Source organism: Haliaeetus albicilla, chromosome 30, assembly GCF_947461875.1.
Source record: "Haliaeetus albicilla chromosome 30, bHalAlb1.1, whole genome shotgun sequence".
Classification (NCBI taxonomy): domain Eukaryota; kingdom Metazoa; phylum Chordata; class Aves; order Accipitriformes; family Accipitridae; genus Haliaeetus; species Haliaeetus albicilla.
Window position 1 is genome coordinate 2,150,144 of NC_091512.1, and position 26,254 is coordinate 2,176,397.

The window sequence follows — 26,254 nt, forward strand, 5'->3', positions numbered from 1 at the left end:
CCTGCCCCAGCAGCCCTTGTCCCAGTTCCTCTGCCAGGCCACAGGCTGACACACACATAAAGAGAGCTCCTTGGGGACATTCCCAGAGAAAAGCTGTGCCCAGTGTCGGGCAGAGGGGACCTGGCCTCTCCCTGCCTCCATGGCCAGGTAGACTCCAGGTGTGGGGTGGGTGCCAGCTTACAGTGGGAGTGCCAAGATATGTGTCGGGCCTCAGTTACAAAGGTGAGTGGTGAAGGCAAGTGGGCAGGCCAGGCACAGGCAGCTGCCAAAGCTGAAGGTGGAAGAAGGGTGGGGTTGGTGGAAGACCTCTCTCATAGGGAAGAGAGGGCCCAGGGGAGGCAGAGCTTTTGCTGCTGCCTTAGGCTTTTGCTTCCTTCTTGCACGAGCAAGAGTGTTCTGTTCAACGTTTGGAGACCATATTTAGGGGGAGAGAAGGCTTGAAAACCTCCAAGGATTGGAACTGCACAACCTCTCAGGGCAACCTCTTCCAGTGCGTAAGTGACCTTATGGTTATGACCTCATGGACCTCACCTCCTGCCTGAACATTCTTTCAACTTTTGTCCCTTGCCTCTCCTTTTCCCACCATGCACCACGATGAAGAGCCTGGCTCTGTTTTCTTAACTGCCTGATAGGTACTGAAATGCTCCCATGAAGTTTCCCAAAGCCATCTCATCTCCGTACTGAACAGTGTTCCCTCAGCCTTTCCTCAGGTGGAAAGTTCTCCAGCCCCGTGCACACCCCGCCACACCTGACTGTATTGGTGCCCCTTCACTGAACTTGCTCCCGTTGATCAATGTCTTTCCTGTGCTGGGGGCAGGAGGCCCCAAACTCAGTGCAGGGCTGTGCATGTGGTCTAGCAAGCAGTGAATGGAGGGGAAGAATCCCTCCCCCTCGTCTCCTGGCCATGCTTCTCTTCATACAGGCAGGCTGCTCTTGGCCTTCTTGGCCACAGGGGCTCACTGCTGACTCATGTGCAGCTTGTTGTCCACCATGACCCCCAGGGCCTTTTAGGGGCACCCCAGGGGTAGGGCTTGTGTCCTGGTTTCAGCTGGGATGTAGTTAACTGTCTTACTAGTAGCTGGTACAGTGCTATGTTTTGAGTTCAGTATGTGAAGAATGTTGATAACACTGATGTTTTCAGCTGTTGCTCAGTAGTGTTTAGACTACAGTCAAGGATTTTTCAGCTTCTCATGCCCAGCCAGGGCACCTGACCCAAACTGGCCAACAGTGTATTCCATACCATGTGACGTCCCATCTAGTTTAGGAACTGGGAAGGGGGGGGCAGGGATTCGCCGCTCGGGGACTGGCTGGGTGTCGGTCGGCGGGTGGTGAGCAATTGCCCTGCGCATCATTTGTACATTTCAATCCTTTTATTACTACTGTTGTCATTTTATTAGTGTTATCATTATCATTATTAGTCTCTTCTTTTCTGTTCTATTAAATCGTTCTTATCTCAACCCAGGAGTTTTACTTCTTTTCCTGATTTTCTCCCCCATCCCACTGGATGGGGGGGGAGTGAGTGAGTGGCTGCATGGTGCTTAGTTGCTGGCTGGGGTTAAACCACGACAGTCCGTTTGGCGCCCAACGTGGGGCACGAAGGGTTGAGATAACGACAAACCTGACCAGAGCTTGTTAAAACAAATTTGTCCTAAGCATTCATTATGTTGATTTATGCATTCTTAGAGTTGTTGCTCTGGTTTTTAAGGCTCTGTTATGTATCACCTCGCTTGCTGTATGTAGTTCCTCTTCTACTGCTTATCATCCGTGGGAGGTGGATTAAGGTTTTCGCTTTGATGTATGGTATAACTCTGGTTTATGGTATGATAAAGTCATCAGCTGTGGGATTAATCCGGTATTTGCACTTAGCATTGTCACCTTTATACTGCGGGAGCCATCTGTGGGAAACTATTAATAATTATACCATTTACCTTTCCTCCATGGAAAACCAGTCTATGGGTGGGGTACCTTTCTTCCCCTCTCCTTTCTCCTTCGGTCCAGTTACAATGGTGTTTGAGAATTTTGAAAAATTTGAATACTCCTGGAATGTTGGGACTAGCACGGTCCTAGCCCTACTGCTAGGAATTAGCATACTTCTGAATGTGGTTCAGCTCTCGTTTAAGGTTAAACAGCTATTTAAGAAGATCACCCAGAGATGTGCCCCAAGGCTGGATAATTATGAGTGGCAGGGTGTGTGGGGTAGTATGGGCAAATACCTAGAAAAGTGGGCACCTCCGACGTTTTGGAAATTCACCCCTGAACAAGTGCACGATCCAGAAGAACTAGTAAAATATTTGGAAAAGGTATGCTGTCACCCCGGCAGCTCCAGAGAGATACAAATCACTGCAACGTGCTGGGGCCTGGCCCATGCCTATCGAGCCCTGTTTGACACCACTCAGTACCCTCAAGGGGAAGAGAAAGTCTCTGGACCTAACAACAAAATGGTGAGCACCGCGGCCACCCAAACCTTGGCAACGGGCGCTGCGGCCCCTCCAGCCCCGGCAAGGAGCATTGCAGGCACCCAGACCTTGGCGACAGGCACCGTGACCCCTCCAGCCCCGGCGACGAGAACTCGGGCTACCCAAACCTCAACAACAGGCACTGCAGCCCCTCCAGCCCCGGCAATGAGTACAGCAGCCACCAAAACCTCAGCAATGGGCACTGCAGTCCCTCCAGCCCCAGCGACGAGCACTGCTGCTACCCAAACCTCGGTGACAGACACTGCGGTTATCCAAAACCCAGTGAGCGATACTGCAACTGAACCAGCGGACCAACCTGCACCAGCATCAGTTGCCCCCGTACAGAAAAAGAAAGATACAAAAAAATCAGTTCGCTTAGCGAAGGATGAAGGTGAACCAGGGTCATCACGGGAACCGGAGGAAGAGGCAGAACCAGAGGTAATAACCCGGTCCCTATCCTTGAGTGAGCTGCGGGATCTGCGAAAAGACTTTGGCCGCCGTATAGGTGAGCATATTATCACCTGGCTCCTCTGATGCTGGGACAATGGGGCTAATAGCTTGGAATTAGAAGGTAGGGAAGCCAAGCAGCTGGGATCGCTTGCCAGGGAAGGTGGCATTGACAAGGCAATTGGAAGAGGGACACAAGCCATCAGCCTCTGGAGGCGACTCCTGTCAAGTGTGAAGGAAAGGTACCCCTTTAAGGAAGATGTTATATGTCAATCAAGCAAGTGGACCACCATGGAAAAAGGTATTCAATATCTGAGGGAATTAGCTGTGCTAGAGACGATCCATCATGACCCGGACAACCCACAATTACCCAAAGATCCAGACGAAGTCCAATGCACACGACCCATGTGGCGGAAGTTTGTACGGAGCGCACCATCATCCTATGCCAACGCATTGGCAATAATGGCCTGGAAGGATGAAGAGGCACCGACAGTGGGGGAAGTGGCTCGCCAACTCCGTCAATACGAAGAAAATCTCTCCTCCTCCCTACAAGCCTGCATTGCAGCTGTGGAGAAGCTGTCCGAGGATGTCCAACAAATCAAAGAGGATATGTCCTACTCCACATGTGTAAGGACCAATGTCTCAGCTATTAGGAGTGAGCACTCCTCTTCCCAAGAGAGAGAATATAGAAGGTACACACCGCGAGGTGCCCTGTGGTTTTACCTATGTGATCAGGGAGAGGACATGAGGAAATGGGACGGAAAACCTACCTCGGTCCTAAATGCACGGGTACGTGAACTGCAAGGAAAAACCGCCACAAAAGGGGATTCTTCCAGGAAAAATGCCGCTCCAGTTTCCAAACAGAGTAGAAGGGCTGATTTCATTTCCGATCCTCTTGAAGGGACTTCTGAGCCAATTTTACAAGAAGTGAATACTGAATACTGTAACCAGAATTAGAGGGGCCCTGCCTCCAGCCAGGTGGAGGAAAGGGATAACCGGGTCTATTGGACTGTGTGGATTCGATGGCCTGGCACGTCAGACCCACAGGAGTATAAAGCTCTAGTAGACACCGGCGCACAGTGCACTCTAATGCCATCAAGTTATAAAGGGACAGAATCCATTTGTATTTCTGGTGTGACAGGGGGATCCCAAGAATTAACTGTATTGGAAGCTGAAGTAAGCCTAACTGGAAATGAATGGCAGAAACACCCCATTGTGACTGGTCCAGAGGCTCCGTGTATCCTTGGCATAGACTATCTCAGGAGGGGGTATTTTAAGGACCCGAAGGGGTATAGATGGGCTTTTGGTATAGCTGCCTTGGAGACGGAGGGCACTGAACAGCTGTCTACCCTGCCTGGTCTCTCTCAAGACCCTTCGATTGTGGGGTTGCTCAAGGTTGAAGAACAACAAGTGCCAATTGCTACCACGACGGTGCACCGGCGGCAATATCGCACCAACCGAGACTCTCTGATTCCCATCCACAAGTTGATTCGCCAACTGGAGAGCCAAGGAGTGATCAGCAAAACCCGCTCACCCTTTAATAGTCCCATATGGCCAGTGCGGAAGTCTAATGGGGAGTGGAGACTAACAGTTGACTATCGCGGCCTGAATGAAGTTACCACCGCTGAGTGCTGCCGTTCCAGATATGCTAGAACTTCAATACGAGCTAGAGTCAAAGGCAGCCAAGTGGTATGCCACAATTGACATTGCTAATGCGTTTTTCTCAATCCCTCTAGCAGCAGAGTGTCGTCCACAATTTGCCTTTACTTGGAGAGGTGTCCAGTACACTTGGAATCGATTGCCCCAGGGGTGGAAACACAGCCCCACCATTTGCCATGGACTAATCCAGACTGCACTGGAAAAAGGTGAAGCTCCGGAACACCTGCAATACATTGATGACATCATCGTATGGGGCAACACAGCAGAAGAAGTCTTTGAGAAAGGGAAGAAAATAATCCAAATCCTTCAGAAAGCCGGTTTTGCCATCAAAGAAAGTAAGGTCAAGGGACCTGCACAGGAGATCCAGTTTTTGGGAATAAAATGGCAAGATGGACGTCGTCAGATCCCAATGGATGTGATTAATAAAATAGCAGCTATGTCTCCCCCGACTAATAAAAAGGACACACAGGCCTTCTTAGGTGTCGTGGGGTTTTGGAGAATGCATATTCCAAATTACAGTTTGATTGTAAGCCCTCTCTATCAAGTGACCCGGAAGAAGAATGATTTTAAATGGGGCCCTGAACAACAACAAGCCTTTGAACAAATTAAACGGGAGATTGTTCATGCCGTAGCCCTTGGACCAGTCCAGACAGGACAAGATGTTAAAAATGTGCTCTATACTGCAGCTGGGGAGAATGGCCCTACCTGGAGCCTCTGGCAGAAAGCACCTGGGGAGACCCGAGGCCGACCCCTGGGGTTTTGGAGTCGCGGATATCGAGGATCTGAGGCTCGCTATACTCCAACTGAAAAAGAGATATTGGCAGCGTATGAAGGAGTTCGAGCTGCCTCAGAAGTGGTTGGTACTGAGACACAGCTCCTCTTAGCACCCCGACTGCCAGTGCTGGGCTGGATGTTCAAAGGGAGGGTCTCCTCTACACATCACGCGACTGACGCCACGTGGAGTAAGTGGATCGCACTGATCACACAACGGGCTCGCATAGGAAACCCCAGTCGCCCAGGAATTTTAGAAGTAATCACGGACTGGCCAGAAGGCAAAGATTTTGGAATGTCACCAGAGGAGGAGGTGGCACGTGCTGAAGAAGCCCCGCTGTATAATAAACTGCCAGAGAATGAGAGGCAATATGCCCTGTTCACTGACGGATCCTGTCGCATTGTGGGAAAGCATCGAAGGTGGAAAGCTGCTGTATGGAGTCCTACACGACAAGTTGCAGAAACTGCTGAAGGAGAGGGTGAATCGAGTCAGTTTGCAGAGGTGAAAGCCATCCAGCTAGCGTTAGATATTGCTGAAAGAGAAAAGTGGCCAGTGCTCTATCTCTATACTGACTCATGGATGGTGGCAAATGCCCTGTGGGGGTGGTTACAGCAATGGAAGCAGAGCAACTGGCAGCGCAGAGGTAAACCCATTTGGGCTGCCACGCTGTGGCAAGATATTGCGTCCCGGCTAGAGAATCTGGTTGTAAAAGTACGTCATGTAGATGCTCACGTACCCAAGGGTCGGGCCACTGAAGAACATCGAAACAACGAACAGGTGGATCAGGCTGCCAAGATTGAAGTGTCTCAGGTGGACCTGGACTGGCAACATAAGGGTGAGCTATTTATGGCTCGATGGGCCCATGATACTTCAGGCCATCAGGGAAGAGATGCAACATATAGATGGGCTCGAGATCGAGGGGTGGACCTGACCATGGACACTATCGCGCAGGTTATCCATGACTGTGAAACATGTGCTGCAATTAAGCAAGCCAAGCGGTTAAAGCCCCTGTGGTATGGAGGGCGATGGCTGAAATATAAATTTGGGGAAGCCTGGCAGATTGACTATATCACACTCCCACAAACTCGCCAAGGCAAGCGCTATGTGCTTACAATGGTGGAAGCAACCACCGGATGGCTGGAAACATATTCTGTACCCCATGCCACTGCCCGGAACACTATCCTGGGCCTTGAGAAGCAGGTCTTGTGGCGACATGGCACCCCAGAAAGAATTGAGTCAGACAATGGGACTCATTTCCGAAACAACCTCATAGACACCTGGGCCAAAGAGCACGGCATTGAGTGGGTGTATCATATCCCCTATCATGCACCAGCCTCTGGGAAAATTGAGCGATACAATGGACTGTTAAAGACTACATTGAGAGCAATGGGGGGCGGAACTTTCAAACATTGGGATACACATTTAGCAAAAGCCACCTGGTTAGTCAACACCAGAGGATCTGCCAATCGGAGTGGCCCTGCCCAGTCAGAATTTTTACATACTGTAGAAGGGGATAAAGTCCCTGTAGTGCACATGAAAAACATGTTAGGGAAAACAGTCTGGGTTACTCCTGCCTCAGGCAAAGGTAAACCCATTCGTGGGATTGCTTTTGCTCAAGGGCCTGGGTGCACTTGGTGGGTGATGCGAAAAGATGGGGAAGTCCGATGTGTGCCTCAAGGGGATTTGATTTTAGGTGAAAATAGCCAGAATTAAACTGTATGATATTAGTTGCTATATAATCCTGCTACTGTATGTTATCATTACTATAATTGTTATATGCTATATCCATAGTACTATAGTAAGAATCACTTGGATCAAGCAAGAAAGAACTGTGATAAAACTGAGCAAAGCGCAGTAGAGGTGGATCCAGAACTGACTCCAGCATGCAACAATCCAACGGTGCACACCATCCTCCTGCTGCGCCAAATGTCACCTGCTCGTCACACCGCACTGAAGCCCAATTCTGCTCTACCGACTGAGAGGACTTTGCATCATCCTTCCTGCTCAGACAGACTGGTATGACAGATGGAGCCCAGAGTCAGAAACTAAATGAACTCAACAAACATTTTATGAACATAAAGAACTAAAGAACTGATATCTCTGTGTGTGTATACTTATATATATATATATATCATTATTCATATGTCTCAAAGGGATGGAAAGGTGGTGATGATTGATCAGAATGTAACTAAAGGTATGGGAACTGAGCATGTCGTCAATAGTATAGAATAAGGGGTGGATACTGTCCTGGTTTCAGCTGGGATGTAGTTAACTGTCTTACTAGTAGCTGGTACAGTGCTATGTTTTGAGTTCAGTATGTGAAGAATGTTGATAACACTGATGTTTTCAGTTGTTGCTCAGTAGTGTTTAGACTACAGTCAAGGATTTTTCAGCTTCTCATGCCCAGCCAGGGCACCTGACCCAAACTGGCCAACAGTGTATTCCATACCATGTGACGTCCCATCTAGTTTAGGAACTGGGAAGGGGGGGGCAGGGATTCGCTGCTCGGGGACTGGCTGGGTGTCGGTCGGCGGGTGGTGAGCAATTGCCCTGCACATCATTTGTACATTTCAATCCTTTTATTACTACTGTTGTCATTTTATTAGTGTTATCATTATCATTATTAGTCTCTTCTTTTCTGTTCTATTAAATCGTTCTTATCTCAACCCAGGAGTTTTACTTCTTTTCCTGATTTTCTCCCCCATCCCACTGGATGGGGGGGGAGTGAGTGAGTGGCTGCGTGGTGCTTAGTTGCTGGCTGGGGTTAAACCACGACAGCTTGGCATTTCTTCTCTTTGAAATCTAGAAGGGTTTTTTTGGCCCACTCTGCTGACATGCAGAACAAACTTTACAACTCGGAGAGTGAGTTATAAAGCAGGCATGTTTATTCCAGCACCGGGGTGCAAGGGGATTTCTTCTCAAAGCTTGCACACTGTCTCAGCAAGCAGCCAGATATTTATTACACCAGGGCATACATATTCACAGGGTCACACAATACAAAATATTCATATGTATAAGTTGGGGCAGGGTTAGTTCAAAAGCTTGTGTCAGCCATTCTAAAACGTTTATGTCATCTTGCACAGGCTCAGACCTGTCTCCGGTGGTCGTTTACTTCTTCAGGGGTCTTATCTTCCTCTTCTTCTTTTGTCTTCTAGTGAACTTTAGTCATTCATGCATGCTCTCTTCTTACTTGGTGATTTCAGCAGTTTCTAACAAGTCCTAACAAGTTCTGTGGGAAGACTAGCATTGCAGTTCCCCTTATCACTCCCTTTGTCTGGCATGTCAGTCCTTGAGGAATACCAGTCCCGGATAAGCTTAACCCTTGACAGATGCCACAGGCGCCAGGCCCCGGCAAGCGAGCCTCCAAAGAGCAAACAGGGCCAACAGAATTATTAAACATTTAAGTGGTCAAAAGGCAGATGGTTATTTCCCTGTATCAATTCCCCCCTTTTCTTTCCCCTAAGCAAATTCTTTTGCTTTTTAAAAGTGGTTCATTATGTTTCATCATTATGTATTACAACAGTTGCCAAATTCATCCCTTTTAGATCCTTTCCCGCATTTTCCGTATACCTAAAATAAGCATTTGTCCAAGGCCACTCCCAAGCACTTATTAAGTTACCGCTCAGCAGAGTCATAAGAACCCCTATCATCGTTTTTGGATGAGACGCTTCAATGGTCCCATAGGTGTCGATTTCCATTGTGGCTTAGGGGCTTTCTTCACTCTGGCGTGATGTACCCATGAGGTCTGTTCTTTCATCTTGATCGCTGTATGGGATGTCAGCAGCACCTGGAAGGGGCCCTCCCACTTCGGTTCCAGAGGTGGATCTGTAAAGGACTTCACATACACATAATCACCAGGCTTAATATCATGCACCGGTCCATCAAGACCTCGGGCTCTGGTTCCTAAGACCAGTTTCTCTATCTCTTGAAGTTGTTTTTGCAGGCTTATTACATACTCAGATAATGTTTCATCCCCAATCTGAGTTGATATTCCCGCCTGTACGATATAGGGCCTCCCGTACAATATCTCAAAAGGGCTCAACTCTTCTTTAGTTCTGGGCTTAGTTCTAATCTTCAGGAGTGCCAAAGATAATGATTGTGGCCAAGATAATCTGGCCTCCTGCCCTAGTTTTACAATCTGTAACTTAATTAAGTGATTCATCTGTTCCGCTTGACCACTCGCTTGTGGCCTATATGACGTATGTAACTGCCAATCTATTCCCAAGAGTTTACTAACTTGTTGAACAATTTTTGCAAGAAAATGGGGTCCTCTATCTGAGGAAATTGTTGCAGGAATCCTGAATCTTGGTACTGTTTCTTGTAGAAGTGCTTTAGTTACCTCCCTAACCTTATTGGTTCAGCAAGGGAATGCTTCTGGCCAGCCTGAAAAGGTGTCTGTTAGAACCAACAGATATCAGAACCCCCCTTTTCTTGGGAGTTCTGAGAAATCAATTTGCCACTGCTGCCCTGGATAGTTTCCTTTCCCTATTTGTCTGGGTTGGTCTTTAGGGCTTACCTTAGGATTATTTGGAAACATATTTCACACTGCTGTGTCGCTTGTTTAACAGTGGAGTAGAGGTTCCGGGCAACTATGCACCGATTTACGTATTTATACAATGCCTCAGCTCCCCAGTGGGATTTTCTGTGTTCTGCTATAACTATGGCCCACAATAATGCAAATGGGATTATTATTTTGCCCTGTGGAGTCTTTGCCCACCCACCCTTCTCTATTTTTCCACCTAAGTCTTCAACTAATTTCCGATCCTCTTTGGAATACCTGGGTTCACAAGCAATTTGTATTTTACCGTCTGGGACCAAAGACTGCACCTCTAATTCACCTCTCTCAGCTGCTTTTTTTGGCTTCACAGTCCGCCATAGCATTGCCCAGTTCCTGAGCCATATTTCTTTTTTGATGAGCTTTGCAGTGTATGATAGCCACTTTTTTGGGCAGCTGTACTGCTTCCAGGAGCTTAAGAATTTCTTCAGCATGTTTTATATGTTTCCCTTGGGTGGATAGGAGTCCCCTTTCTTTCCATATGGCTCCATGGGTATGGACTACCCCAAAAGTGTATTTGGAGTCCGTCCAGATATTAATCTTCTTGTCTTTGGCTAGCTCCAACACTCGGGTTAAAGCTATTATTTCTGCTTTTTGTGCTGAGGTATTCAGGGCAAGGGCTTTGGACTCTCTTACCTGATCTGCAGTGGTTACCACATACCCTGCTCTTTGGACGCCTTGTGGAACAAAGCTGCTTCTGTCTGTGTACCAGGAATCTTCAGCATCTTCCAGCGGCTCCTCTTTTAGATCTGGTCAGCTGGAATAGACCGCTTCAATTGTTTCCAGGCAGTCATGTGATACCGGTTCTCCCGTGGTTTCACTGAGGAAAGATGCTGGATTGACAATGTTAGTAACCATTATTTCCACATCATCCCATTCCATATTTAAGGAATCTTTGTGGTGAGAGCCAGTGCCCCCCTTTTACCTCTAATACTGTAGATACAGTATGAGATATCAACACTATAATCTTTTGGCCCAATGTAAATTTACGGGCTTCTTGAATATGTAGCACCAATGCTGCTACCGCCCTTAAGCAGCTAGGCCAACGTTTACTTGCTTCATCAAGTTGTTTGGAGAAATACACCACTGCCCTTCTATATGGTCCCAAGTTTTGGGCTAGGATTCCCAGGGCTATTCCCTGCTTGTCATGGGAGAATAGCCAGAAAGGCTTAGTAACATGTGGTAACTGTAGGAGTGAACTACATGGAACTTAGTGACTGGGCCTGAAAGTAGCTCACGGTCGCAAGAGCATTCCAGACGCCTTTAGAAGGCTTTGAAAAGAATAAACAAGAAGACAGAAAAAGAAAGATCCCAATTAGAAAAACACAGGTGCGCATTCCACGATAAAGGGAACTTGGCACAAACAACCTCAATTCGGCAGTTTATCTTGACCAATTAGACCGAGACAAGTTTTGCATGCTCTAGTTAATATAGCCAATTATGTCCTATGTTTATGCACGTGTACAGAGTTAGTATAACCAACTATATCTTATGTTTATACGCGTGAACAGTGTCGATATAACCAATCACATTTTATGCTTGTGTGTGTGGACACCAAATGCTCGCATGCAGCAGCCAATCAAAGCTTTTTAGGAACTTAGAGAATTGAGCTAGGCTCAATAAACTGGCGACTTTGATCATCATATTGGTGTCCTGTCATCCATCCCCGCATGGAATTTCTCTACATCTGGTGACCCCGACATGATCCGGTAAGGAACAAGAGGGGAATGCTAACGACTGAAAAGGCGGGGGAAATTGCCGCGAATGCTGGTGGGCTTAAAAGAAAAGCACCGGGCTGCTCGAGAGAGGCAGGAATCGTAAGCTTACGTGATAAAAGGTGGCATGGGTATCGCAGCATCTGTGAATGAAAAGGCAGCCATAAAGACACTTATGAGGCTGGTTGAAAAAACAGAGACGGATATTAAAAAGGACCAGTTAGAGGATTTGTTACAGTGGGGACAAAGAAGAGGATTTTTCAAGGACTCTGAGGCTCTCTTTTCTTTGTCTATTTGGGAGAACTTAGGAAGGGAAATATGGGAGTCTGTCCAAGGAGGAAATAAAATAGCTGCGCGTCTGGCAGCACGTTGGAAAAAGTGTCTCCAAATGATGCAGCAAATAACATTGGAAACTGCTGCTCAGGATGCGTTAAAACATGCTTTAGCGGCAGAAACTCGAACTATTAATGCTCCTGCTCCCCCGACGTATTGTTCGGCAGCAGAGACAGTATGCGGAGCACAGAAGCCCCCCCTGCCGCCAACGGCGCCACCATTAGAAGAAAAAACACTGGTTGCGGCTTTCCCTGTAGAAGAGCTGAATTTTTGGGGGAGGGGAAATAGCGCCAATGTTCCCATGGCCCCATTAACACCCGAGGAACAGGCAATGGTAAATACTTCTGCGAAAAAGACAAGTCAGCCGCTATTATGAGCGGAAGACATTCCTCTGCCCATGGACTCTGATGATTGGGGGGCCCAACGGGACTCAGAAAATACTGAGGAAGCTCAAAATCAGCTATACCCTGATTCCAATAATGCAAACGAGGATTTGGCTCCTATAATACTAGAGGAAAAAGAGACAATGTTAGAATTGCTGGAGGAAATGCGAAAAAGAGACGGGGGTAAATGTGGGCAACCGTTGACGAAAAAAGCATATGAAAAAGCAGCAAATGCGATTGTAGAGAGTATGGACTCTTTTGCTAAAGTGGTGGGTAAGGCGGAAGAGAAATTCCCAAGGATAAAATGCAGGAATTGATTGACCTGTGTGTACAAAAAGGGGAATTAATGCCCGATGAGGGAAAAGGGTCTAAATGGAGATACGAGGATAGATACAAAGGAATGCGACGTCTAACAGAGCCACCCTTACAAAACACGGAACCAGCCGAGACAGGACCTTCACCACCACCACCCAGGGATCCGTCTTTTTTGCCGGGACAATGTTGGCGTGGAATTATTGAGCAAGCCACTATAGAAGGAATAATACTGCCACCTACTGTCGGATCATTTCCCGTGTTTACTGAACCAGGAGGAAGGCGACAATGGGCGCCTTTGGACTGGAAAACAGTTCGAGAACTACAAAAAGCCATTATGCAATATGGAGTAGACAATAAGTATGTACAACAAATGATACAACAATTTTTTAACGCACAAACCTTAGTGCCAGCGGATGTAAAGGTTTCAGTGGAAATGTTCTTTGAACCAACTCAGAGGTTGCTGTTTCATGAACAGTGGAGACAGAAAGCAGAAGCCCAGGTGAGAAATTTAGATGCTGGGGCACAAAATCCACTTGCATTTGTCAGCGTAGACATGTTACTTGGCACGGGACAGTTCGCTACTGGTCCCGTTCAGGCGGCATTAAGGCCAGAGATTTTACAATTGGCGCAACAACTAGCTCTGGAAGCTATTTCAGAAGTACCGCAAGTGGGGAAACCAACTCCGCCATAGTCTAAAATCATACAAGGGGAAGAGGAGCCGTACATGAAATTCCTTGACCGTTTAAAAGCTGCTGTCGATGCGTCGCCCACCTTAACCCCTGAAGCAAAAGCTGCAGTCAGAAAGGACTTAGCCATTCAAAATGCAAATACAAAATGCAGACAAATCATTGCATCGCTTCCGCATACAGCTACATTAGTGGATATCATCGAGGCTTGTAATCGCTTACCTCTAATACAAGAACAAGAGAAAGCTAAAATACATGCTGAAGCTCACACTGCAGGGCTCGCTGTAGCATTACGACCGATGGTGCAACAGGGAAAAGGAGACCGCAGCCCACACAAAGGCCCTTTAGCATGTTATCGGTGTGGTCAACCGGGGCATTTGAAACGTACATGCCCTCATCACATAGCAAGGCAGCCTCGACCTGTGCCAGCACCAACTAACGGCAGTCAGTCAAACTTTTCTGGGGTCTGTAACAAGTGCGACAAGTTCGGACACAAAGCCAGCGACTGTCGATCAAGGTTTAGAAAAGACGGAATGCCGTTAACACTCAACAATCAGGGAAACGGAATGATGAGCGCCAGGATGAGGGGGCGCTAAGATATCAAGTGCCTCTCAAACAGGGGTGACGGCATGCCCGGCTGTCTTTCAAAACTCAGGGCAGCCACAAAAGGAAGTGCAGGAGTTGACCTGGCCATAGCCGCTGACACCACAATAACTGATGATAAAGTTCATGTTGTTCCATCGAATGCTACCGGGCCTTTAGGTCTTGGACTAGGTGCATTGCTTTTAGGACGCTCTTCTGTTTCTAAACAAGGAATATTTGTTTTACCTGGAGTTATCAATGCTGATTTCACGGGAAACATTTCAATCATGGTGAAAGTATTTGTTCCTCCTGTGACAATTATGGCTGGAACCCGGATTGCTCAACTGGTACCCTTCAAGGCTAGCGTCCCCTATGTCAGAAACATTGCACGAGGGGACGGAGGATTCGGATCTACTGACACACCATTAGTGGCTTTCACAGAAATAATTGGATCTTCCAAACCCGTTCATCATTTTAATTTATGTGGGCCTTTGGGAAAATCTCTACTACATAAACGTATGCTCCTTGACGCAGGGTCTGATGTGACCATAATTCCAAAGGAAGAATGGTTCAGGGACTGGGAATTACAAAATATCGACACTGTGGTAACCGGTATTGGAGGCCAGAAATCCACACAAATCGGCATGAATTTTGTAACAGTTGAAGACTGTGAAGACAAAAGGACAGCACATGTAAGGCCTTATGTTTTAAATAGTACTGTATGGCTTTTAGGTCGGGACGCTTTAGCGCAATGGGGAGTTAGATTGTCCACGCATTTTTAGCAGCGGCCATTGACAAGCGACCAACCCTGAAACTGAAATAGTTAAAGGACAGCCCTGTTTGGGTTGATCAATGGCTGCTTCCAATGGAAAAGGTCGCTGCTTTGGAGCAACTCGTGGCTGAACAAGTGGAAGCAGGGCATTTGGTTCCTCCTACAAGCCCATGGAACACTCCTGTATTTACCATTTTGAAAAAATCTGGAAAATGGCGTTTACTGCAAGATTTGCGTGCAGTGAATAAAGTAATGCAAGATATGGGATCCTTACAGCCTGGTATTCCAACCGCTACTATACTCCCCAGAGACTGGCCTTTGATTGTTGTTGACCTTAAAGACTGTTTCTTTACAATTCCTTTGCATCTGGATGACTGTGAGAAATTTGCTTGTATAAAAATGATCAGCTAGGCTCAATAAACTGGCAACTTTGATCATCATATTGGTGTCCTGTCATCTGTCCCCGCATGGAATTTCTCTACAGCCGCCCTTGCCGGTAGGGAGGCCATGTCTACCCCGTCCACGTGGGTAGTGAGGCCAGGTCTACCCCGCCCACACCAGCAGGGAGGCCAGGTCTACCCAATCCGCGTGGATAGGGAGGCCAGGTATACTTCACCCGCGTGGGTATGGAGTCCTGGTCTGCCCCTTCCACGCAGGAATGGAGGCCAGGTATACCCCTCGCTTGCTGGCAGGCAGGCCTGTTCTACCCCGCCCACACAGGTAGGGAGGCCAGGTCTACCACTCCCACGTGGGTAGGGAGGCCAGGTCTACTCCGCCCTTGCCTGTAGGGAGGCCAGATCTACCCCGCCCTTGGTGGTAGGGAGGCCTGGTCTACCCCGCCCGCGTGTGTAGGGAGGCCAGGTCTACCCAACACTTGCCGGTAGACAGGCCGGGACTACCCTGCCTGAGTGGGAAGGGAGGCCAGGTCTACCCCTTCTATGTGGGCAGGGAGGCCAGGTCTACACTGCCCTTGTCACTAGGGAGGCCTGGTCTACCCCGTACGCATGGGTACAGAGGCCAGGTCTACCCCACCCACGTGGGTAGGGAGGGCAGGTCTACCCCGTCCGTGCAGGGAGGGAGGCCATGTCTACCCCACCCTTACCAGGAGGGAGTCCTGGTCTAACCCTTCTGCACAGGCAGGGAGGCCAGGTCTACCCCACCAGAGCCGGTCGAGAGGCCAGGTCTACACCGCTTGCGCAGTTAGGGAGGCCTGGTCTACCCTGCCGCGCAGATAGGGAGGCCAGGCCTACCCCGCCCACGTGGTTAGGGAGGCCTGGTGTACCCGATCCTTGCCGGTGTGGAGGCCAGGTCTACCCCACCCGCGCGGTTAGGGAGGCCAGGTCTACCCCACCGGATCCAGTCGGGAGGCCACATCTATACCACTTGCGCATTTACGGAGGCCAGATCTACCCCACGGTCACAGTTCAGCCAGGTGTACCTCACCAGCGCGGTTAGGGAGGACAGGTCTACCCCACCAGTGCAGCAGGGAGGCCACATCTACCCCACCCTTGTTTGTACAGAGGCCAGGTCAACCCAGCCACCCGCACGGTTACGGAGGCCATGCCTACCCCGCCCTTAGCGGTAGGGAGGCCAGGTCTACCCCGTCCTTGCCAGTATGGAGGCCTGGTCTAGCCCCCCCGCTCAGCTAAGGAGGTCAGGTCTACCCCAACCTTGCCAGGAGTATGGCCAGGTCTATCCCACTCTCATTCCTGCCTTCACTGACAATGGAGCCACAGGTACTTTACCCTGCAGGGAATGAAAAATGTGTGGGTCTAGGTATTGCAGAGTCTGCTTGAAGACGCTCCTGTGTCCCAGATATATTGGACTTAGTGCCCGTTTGGCTATTCAAAAGAGAGCATTTCATTCACTTTGTCTCTTTTTTCCCCTCCGTGAATCAGGGGAGCTCGTGACTTCAATGTGTGACTTCCTGTGTGCAAAGAGCAGATATGGGCAGATAGAGTGCAGGGCAGGCAGTGTTTTGGGTGGTCCTGGGATCTCTGCTAACACAAAAATGTGGGTTTTGTTCATCTAAGGCTGTCCGCTGTGGAAAATGGACTTCAGAGGAGGTAACGTGGACTTAATGTACAGCCGCTGAGTGTATTACTTCACTGCATGCCTGTGTGCAGCTTGTCCTCCAAGCAGGAGGGAGTTGGTGCCCACGGGCTGAAACATGCAGCTCCAGACTTCAGTGAAGAAAGCTCAGATTTGAGCAAGGCTGCTGTAAGTGCCAGGTGGTTGAGAGAAAAGGTGGGGCTGGGGGTAGGGATGAAGAATGACCAGAGATTGTTAAAAACGTAAAGGGTCTTGCTTTTTGTATACATTCAAACTCCATTAGGAGGATCAATATGAATTGAGGATTTCTGACACCACATGGTGCATGAGCAGAAAAATAAAGAAAAGTGGGGGGGGGGAAGAATTCTTTCTTATTGTTTAGTATTGAAATCTTTCCACTTTGACTACACTCCTGAAATCTCTCTAACCACATAAGAATTGAAGACCTAAAGGAAAATACTGCACAGAGCCTTGGCTCGTTAGGGAGTTTTCATGTTAATGAGCCCTCTGGTGCCAAGTTCCTGAACTGCAGATCCTGAAAGATTGAACAAGCGTCTCAAGAAGTAAAAGTCAGCATCAAACTTCCAAGTTTCTGAGGGTGTTAGTGGGCTCCACTGAGGAACATCACTGAAGAGACCGTGGAGGGAATGACCAGACAAGGAGGCTGTCCCTGGGGGCTGGTGAAACAGGAAGTCAGAGGCACTGGTTACAGGCGGAAGATCAATTGTGGAGGTGGCTGTGAAAGCCCTAAATGTGTTTCTCCAAGCAGGATGGCCAAGCCCTGACCCCCATCCCCCTGGGAAGGGGGATCCTTTCCTTCATGGGATGCTTACAGCTCTTCCTGGGAGCAGTTTGATGTGGGGGGGTGTGATGCTGAGTGAAGGACAGTGGTAGGACACCTCCCAAGCTCTTTTGGCGGTCGGTGAGGAGGAAACAAGGGCCTGGGGCTGTAAGGAACTGGTGTCCTCACAAGGGCTTCAGTGGAAGAGACAGCAGCCACCGTGGAGATGACAAGGACTTCGGTTCTGTTGGTGGGGAGGAGGGGGGCAGCGCACAAAGGCCCTGTTTGCACCACAGACAGTCCTACACTGTCCTCTGCCTGTGCCAGTTTCCCTGCAGACTTTAGCTGCCTCTCCCTGTTTCCCCACCTCACCCTGACCTTGGGATCTCCCAAGTAGAAGAATTTGGAGCAATGGAGTCATTTGAGCCTGGGGGGAAGTGTGAGGACAATGGACTTTAACAGTTTTGTCATTGTTTCTCACAATCCAAACCTTTTTTACTTGGCATAAATTAAATTGGTCTTCCCCAAGTCAACTCTTCTTTGCCTGTGACAGTAATTAGTAAGTTATGTCCCTGTCTTTATCGTGACCTATGAGCTATTCCATCTTATTTTCTCCCTTTGTCCTCTTGAGACGGAGTTGTGACTGGGCAGCTGGGTGGGGGTCTCGGTGTTGGGCAAGGCTAACCCACTACAGGACGACCACCTCAGGACTGCTGTGTCTAGTATGGGACTCACCAGCACAAGGAAGACTCTGACAGAGTGGAGAGAAAGTTGCAGAGGCCAGAAGGATGGTTGGGGCCTGGAGCACATTGTGTACAAGGAGAGGCTGAGAAAGCCGTGGTTTGGAAAAATCCCTCAGAGACAAACAGTGGAGCAAGGACCCAGGCCAGCTGGTGAGATCTCTATCAATGGAGATTTTCACCATCTGTCGAGACAAGCACCTGATCTAGCCAGAGGTGTCTGAGAATGGGCATGGCTGAGAGTCTGGCTGTGGCACGAGCTATGGGACTTGATGTGTAATGAGTGTTGGTAGGAAACTGGTTCCCTTTGTATTAATAATGGCAGTAGAGCTGGGTATCCTAGAGACCTGGAGGAAGACAGGGGTGACCATGCAGCAAAGGTCCTTCCTCAGGGTTGGGCTGTATGGCCACTCACTCTCTGGCTCTTCTGTGTTCATATGATAGGTGATCCCCAACACTGACTGCATTTGCCCCTTCTCTGCCACCTCCAGTCCCATGCCCCAGGGCAGCATGACAGTCCTGGCCCTGGAGCTCCTCAACCAGCTCTTGCATCTCTCCACCCCCTTTCCCTGTGACAGCTGGGTTCCCACTGCCTGCCCTGTGATTACAGAGTCCTCCTTTCCCTCTGAATACCTGGAATCAACACTTTTGCGTGATTCCACCTGGGCAATCTCTTACTCTGTGGAGCTCCAGTCACACCCCAGGCACACGCTGCCCATGGAGATCCCCTGGGATATCCAGGCAGCTACAGATTCCCCTCCTGGAGGATGGCTTCTGCCCTGTCACATGTGGGAAAGGACTGGGTTTGTATCTCAGTGACCATTTATCATCTCCTCTGTCACCAGGCACCAACAGGTGAGTCCTAAATCCACCCCTCTAGCAGGTCACAAGATGACAATGAGCTTTTTGCCCTTGACATCATGGATCAATAGGCCTTTTTGAGGTGCAGCACCTCAGACCTGTTCCTGGCACGAGGCTTGGAAAAACAGCCCTACCATCAGGCAGCGCACAGGGAAGATCCCTTTTTATTACAGAGATGCTGTGAGGGAGTCAGCTTGGACCCAGTGTTACAAAGACACATTTTTATATGGTCCTCCAGGTGAGACAGAGGAGGTTCATGCTTCACATGAAGTACGGGAAGTCCAAGTACTGGTCTACGAACATGAAACCCCAAATAGCAATAACAACAACAGTAATAAAACAAAGCATGGGCCTATTATGGGAGTCACTTGTGGAAAAAGACTGGAAGTTCACCGGTGTTGAAAAATGCCCATGGAATCACTTTCCTCAGGGCATTTTTGAGCTCCCTGTTCCTCATGCTATAGATGAGAGGGTTCACAACTGGAGGCACCAGCGAGTACAGCACTGCCACCACCAGATCCAGGGATGGAGAGCAGATGGAGGGGGGCTTCAGATAGGCAATCATGCCAGTGCTGACATACATGGAGACCACTCAGCCCACAAGACAACAGCCCTAGCCAAGAGAACAAGGACCTCAGTTCTGGGTCCCAGCCCTACCAAAGCCCTTGGCTTTCCCCACCACAGGCTGTCCTATACTGTCCTATGTCAGTGACTGTTTCTCTGCAGATTTTAACTCTCCGCCCTGCTTCCCCAACTCTCTCTGACCCCAAGATATCCCAAGGTTTACTGATAACTCTCTGTCCTCACTCTTCTTCAAACATAAAGCTGCAGTTTTCTGAGGGTTAGACAATGTCTCTGAGTTCCCCAAAACCCATCTGGCTTCTTTCAAATGCTTGTTTATATTCCTCTAGCACCCAAGATGTCCTAGCCTTAGGCTCGCTTGAATTCTTACATGAACGGCTCTCTCCCTGCACTACCACGTGTCTCACAAACCCTTCCCTCTTCCCCTGCAGTGATGAAACTTCACCCCAGGAGGTCTGTGCATCCTCCACACTCATAGATGTTTCCTGAGGTCCACCCAAGTATGGGAAGTGAAGCAGGAAAAGAGCAAGGTCAGCTCATTTGGGATGACTGGCCATGGCCACCCTCAGCACCGGGCACTCTCCATCTCCTAGGCATGCACACAACATGGAAAAATCTCTTTCATCCCAGACTTGCAGAAGAGGGGTCTTCCTTCCTGACATCTTCCCAGGACACACCTCCTCCTCTTCCCCATCCACAGACATCCACTGCTTGCCATTGCTGGCCTCAGAGAGGGTTTCAGGATTTGCTAAAGCCATCAGCCACCTCCTTGTTTCTCACTAACATCCCTCGACCTTCTCTCTGACCCCTACACGTGACCAATCTATGAGTGCTGCTCGGAGCCGCTCGCTCTTCAGAAGAGGCCTTGAGATTCCTGCATATTCCTGGAGCTTATTAACTATCTTCCTGACTCCCTCCAGAGCTCATGGCAAACGTTGCTGTCTACAACAGGGCCTTTATGACCATCTTTTTTGAAATCATTGTCTTTTTAAGATCTCTGCAGAAAGAGTAGCCACAGAAAAACACCAAAGCCACCACAACAGAATCTGAGTGAAGTGCCAGTAAGAAGCAGCTGAGCAACACCCAAGGCTCTGGCTTCCTGGCAAGGAGTCTCTCCTGTTTGTCACCTCTTCTCATGAAAGGAACAGGAAAACTGTCCATGCCATGGAGCTCTGCTGAAGGAAGATGGAGCTGTACATAGTGTGAGGCGACGTAAGTGGTATCAGCAGGTAGAGAAGACTTTTGTAGGGAAGGCTTTACGAGGGAGCACCCTGACTTCACCCAGGTAAAAAAGAGACCAAGTAGTGTGCTGACATGATGGTTTGAAGTGTCCTGGGATAAAAGAGTGTGGATGAGAGCAGGTGGGAGAGATTTGGTTTGCAGAGATTTGAGGTAGCATTTTCCATGTCTGAGCAGCCTGAGGTTTGGAACTAAGGAAAAATATCAAAGCTCTCAAGGACATTTTGGAATTAGTGGAACTATCACTACTAGCAGTAACAGGACAGTGCTGAAAGGGAACTCCTTTGTATTCTCGATGATGAGCTAAGGCTATTTAATTTTTTTTTTTACATGACAAAAATAGCTATGCATTCTTAGTGATTAGCCTCTGGTACGCAATTCTGAGAACAAGTGTCCATGATGGCACCTCCTGGCAGCTGCTTCATGGCCCCTGTCAGTGCCCTGTCCCTGTGCTGGCCCAGCCCCACTGACAATTGTCGTGGTTTAACCCCAGCCAGCAACTAAGCACCACGCAGCCGCTCACTCACTCCCCCCCATCCAGTGGGATGGGGGAGAAAATCAGGAAAAGAAGTAAAACTCCTGGGTTGAGATAAGAACGGTTTAATAGAACAGAAAAGAAGAGACTAATAATGATAATGATAACACTAATAAAATGACAACAGTAGTAATAAAAGGTGATGCGCAGGGCAATTGCTCACCACCCGCCGACCAACACCCAGCCAGTCCGCAAGCGGCGAATCCCTGCCCCCCCCCACTTCCCAGTTCCTAAACTAGATGGGACATCCCATGGTATGGAATACACTGTTGGCCAGTTTGGGTCAGGTGCCCTGGCTGGGCATGAGAAGCTGAAAAATCCTTGACTCTAGTCTAAACACTACTGAGCAACAGCTGAAAACATCAGTGTTATCAACATTCTTCACATACTGAACTCAAAACATAGCACTGTACCAGCTACTAGGAAGACAGCTAACTACATCCCAGCTGAAACCAGGACACAATACATGGTCCCATAGCCCCACTGTGCAGGCACAGCATGGGAAAGGGGAGAGTCAGGGGTGGGGACCTTCCCCCCATTGTGATCCCAATGATTGCCTTCAGATCAGAGTTGCCCCACGATTCTTCTACATTTGCAGCTTGCCTAGCACTCGACCCATGCCCTGCCCCAGCCTTGTGCCAGGTGGGATTTTGCAGACAGCTGTGCTCCAGGGTCTGCCAGGGGCTGGGGAAGAAGAGAAGCTGGGCAGGGCTGTCTGTTCACCCAAACCAGCCTTTGGACCACCAGGAGGATAGAGGTGGCCTCAGCAAGACTCACCTGTCAAGTTGGGGTGACAAGCAAGTGCTAGAAATGGCAAATGAGAGATGCTGGGGGTGACGAAGACCCTGAGCCACCTTCCCTGTCGGTCCACACCACCAAGGGCACAGACCAGACTCCTCTCCCAAACACCTGCATGTCTTCCATGCTTTCAGCAAGCCCTGGCTCTGAACGACAAAACCCCGCTGTGAATCTTGCCCTGCATGGTCACACACTACAAGCTATACACTGGTGATTTTCTCCCCTAGGCACTTTCCAAACCAGCACAGCTCCCCCTAAACTCCTCCCACGCCCTTGACGTCTTTCCGCCTCCCCTGCCCACTCCCCACCACAGCCCAGTCTGGCATGGCCCCACAGCAGTGCCCACCACAGGGTGCAGCAGAGCTCTGGGCACTCACCCCACAGCCCCAGACCCTCTGAAGGGCACAGCAGCTCCTCGGGAGTGGAGAGAGTTGAGCCAAAGAGGTGGGGGGCATCTGTTGCACAAGGTCTGAGAAGATCCCCTTGTATGCTGGAAATGCTGCAATGGAGGCCAGCTCTGTCACACAAGTGCCCACTGCCTGTCCTTGCCTGTGGCCACAGGCCTGCCACACAACAGGACTCGAACCATGCTTGAAGAGCACTCAGGCCTTCCACCAACCCAAGGGTTCAGAAGGAAAGCATGGAAGTGGGAAGAGAGCAGCTCAGGAAAGACCAAGCTCTGCTGATCCCTGGCAGGGCTGCTGTGGTGTGACTCTTTTCTTCTTCCCCTCTGCACACAGGCACTGCTCCCTGCAGCTGCCGAGAAAGTCTTGGAGGAAGGATCTCAGAAAAACTAGTCACTGCAGGGCCCTTTATTTGGTTAAATACACAGAAGGTACGGCTCCTCATTTGCACAGCCTGCGGGGCACACAAAAGGTGGATAGAGTGTGAATTAGAAACCAGAGGAAGAAAGACATTTCTTTGTGGAAAGCATTCAGATGAGTAAAACAAAGCAAAAATGAACCAAAAAAACCCCGCACTCAGAACCCCAAATCAACTTAGGAAAACCATAAGACAAGCTATACTAAGATGTATTATGAGTCCTATGCAAAGGACAACATGCAGTTTATTCCTTTGGAAAAACATCCACTGAATAGTTTTCTCAGGGCATCCTTGATCTCATGGCTTCTCATGCTGTAGATGAGGGGGTTCAAGGCTGGAGGCACCACTGAGTATAGCAATGCCACTGCCGGGTCCAGGGTTGGCGAGGAGATGGAGGGGGGCTTCAGGTAGGCAATCATGGCAGTACTTATAAACAAGGAGACCACAGCGAGATGAGGGAGGCAGGTGGAAAAGGCTTTGTGCTGTCCCTGCTCAGAGGGGATCCTCAGCACAGCCCTGAAGATCTGCCCATAGGACAGCACAATGAAAAGAAAACATCCAACAGCTAAACAGACAGCAACTACAAGTACCCCAACTTCCCTGAGGTAAGCACCTGAGCAGGCAAGCTTGAGGATCTGGGGTATTTCACAGAAGAACTGGTCCACAGCATTGCCTTGGCAGAGGGGTAGTGAAAATGTATTGGCAGTGTGCAGCACAGCATAGAGAAACCCACAGCCCCAGGCAGCTGCTGCCATGTGGACACAAGCTCTGCTGCCCAGGAGGGTCCCATAGTGCAGGGGTTTGCAGATGGCAACGTAGCGGTCGTAGGCCATGACAGTGAGAATAAAGTACTCTGCTGACATCAAAAAGACAAACAGAAAGAGCTGGGCAGCACATCCTGGGTAGGAGATGGCCCTGGTGTCCCAGAGGGAGTTGGCCATGGCTTTGGGGACAGTGGTGGAGATGGAGCCCAGGTCAAGGAGGGAGAGGTTGAGGAGGAAGAAGTACATGGGCGTGTGGAGGCGGTGGTCACAGGCTACGGTGGTGATGATGAGGCCGTTGGCCAGGAGGGCAGCCAGGTAGATGCCCAGGAAGAGCCCGAAGTGCAAGAGCTGCAGCTCCCGCGTGTCTGCAAATGCCAGGAGGAGGAACTGGGTGATGGAGCTGCTGTTGGACATCTGCTGCCTCTGGGTGTGGAGCACTGAACAGGGAGGCAAGGGCAGTGACAAGTTAGGGCATTGGTCTTTGAGCAATATCAAATCTATTTCTCCTACTACACGTTCACAGCACCTTTACTATTGCAATGATATTTTCATTCAGGTCCATTCCTGGAGCTCTGGTTGGTGCTGGCTGAGTGTGCCCTGAGGATCAGGAGCTCTGCCTAGTGGTTGCCAAGGAATCAGCTTTGCTCTGCAGCAGTGGCTTTCTGGGAATGGTTTCTGTCAGACCTGGTGTTTGAATTGGTCAGATGAAACTGCTCCTAATGTAAAAGTGCTTGTCAGCATCTGCACTCCCAGGGCTAAGAAAACACAATCAAAGCATTGTTTGGGGCAGGGGGTTAGGGCGGTCAGGGGTGGTATTTACATCTCTTCCCTATCTCACCGCAAGATTTTCTGGGATTTCAGAATAACCTCATCATTTCTGCTACACTCAGAGAAAATAAAGTGGGTCCTGTGAGGAAAGAGTACTGCCTGTGGCTTAGTGCAGAGCGAGGGGAGCTCGTCTGTCACTCTGTCTTGTTGCTAGATACCCTGAGCTCTCACCTTTCTGAGATGGAGGGTAATCACACCCCCGTGTTAACCTGAAAAGAATCCAGGCATTTCTGAGAGCAGAGACACCCACTGCCCAGCACCAAGTGACTCCCCCTTTCTCAAGGTCTCTGCACCCCACTTCTTGCCAAGGACACACATGGTTCATTTCACAAACCCAGCAGCATTTCCTCAGTCTTGCTGTCTCTGTGCTTCTCCATGGGACGTTCAGAAACACCAAGACGCTATGGGACAGACCTGCATCCTGGAGGGCAGCTCACAGCTTGGAAGGTCACCCAAAGAAAATAGCTAAGTGTCCTGGTGATGGCATCTCAGGAAGGGAGAGTCAGCTCATTTCCTAGGGAATGACACAGGCTGCATTGCCCACAGCCCCACAGCTTGGAGGAGAGCTTGGACACCTGTAACCTTGTTCCCATGGTCACAGCTGCATGGGAGGACCCACAAGATCAGTGTGTGACTCTGCAGCTGAAACTCCCACCCCCAGAGAGCCTGACAGCAGGAACAAGGTAACAGTAGCAATAACACAGACTAGTGGAGAAGAAAGGGAAAATAGAGTGAGGGTCTGGCTCAGAGAGGCAAAGGCAGAAGCCGCCAGGCACTCAGGAAAGAGTTACCCTTACCCAGCTGTACATGCCACCTCCCAGACACCAACAGAGCCAGGCAGTTGTTCTCAGTCCCTGTGCTCTACTTCAGGAGGCTCCTGTCAGACTGACTGATCCCTCACAGTTACACCTCAGGAGTCTCAGTGAGCTGTTCAAGCACGACAGCTCCTTTTCCATGTCTCCTGAAAATTCCCCAAGAGTAGGAAACAGAAAACACAAACTCAGGAAAGCTCCTTATGTTTATAGTAATCCCTGCATTGACCTTGCCCTTGAAAAGTGCCCTCAGAAATGTCTTGGGGGTGATCTGGAGCTGTGAGTAGCCCTGATCCACACAGCACCCTCTTGTCAGCAGAAGGACCCTGCCCTGATGCAAGTTGCTTCTTCCACCCACAGCTTCTCCCCACTCTGCTGTTGGAGTTCACCAGGCAGGCAGAGTACTTACCCCGACCAGCGGCAGAGTCCCTGCCCCAGCACACAGCCCCGTGGCCGCAAGGACCCTGCTCAGAAAAACAGCCCTGGGCACCCCTGGCTGCACACCCACCTTCACACTCTGCAGCCATCCCCGGGTGAAGGCAGCTGACATGCCCTGTCCCTCTGAGGGTGCAGCAGGGAAGCTGTGCTCCAAAGAACGTCCTTTTTCTCTACACTGCACAAATTGTGAGAGTCCTTCTGACAGATCTGCTAGGCTGTGGGATGTGCCAGCTTTAGGAGGTCGTTCCAGAAACCACAGCTGCATTGCCCTGCAGCCAGAGACTTACCCTGTTAAGTACTGTGGAGATTTTTCTCCAGGTCAGCTCT

At 49.5% G+C, this 26,254-nt stretch overlaps 1 pseudogene; it reads right to left on the minus strand.

Moving 5' to 3' along the window:
* Nucleotides 1–23,365: 23,365 nt before the first annotated feature.
* Nucleotides 23,366–24,263, minus strand: LOC138682964 (olfactory receptor 14C36-like; annotated as a pseudogene).
* Nucleotides 24,264–26,254: the final 1,991 nt, after the last annotated feature.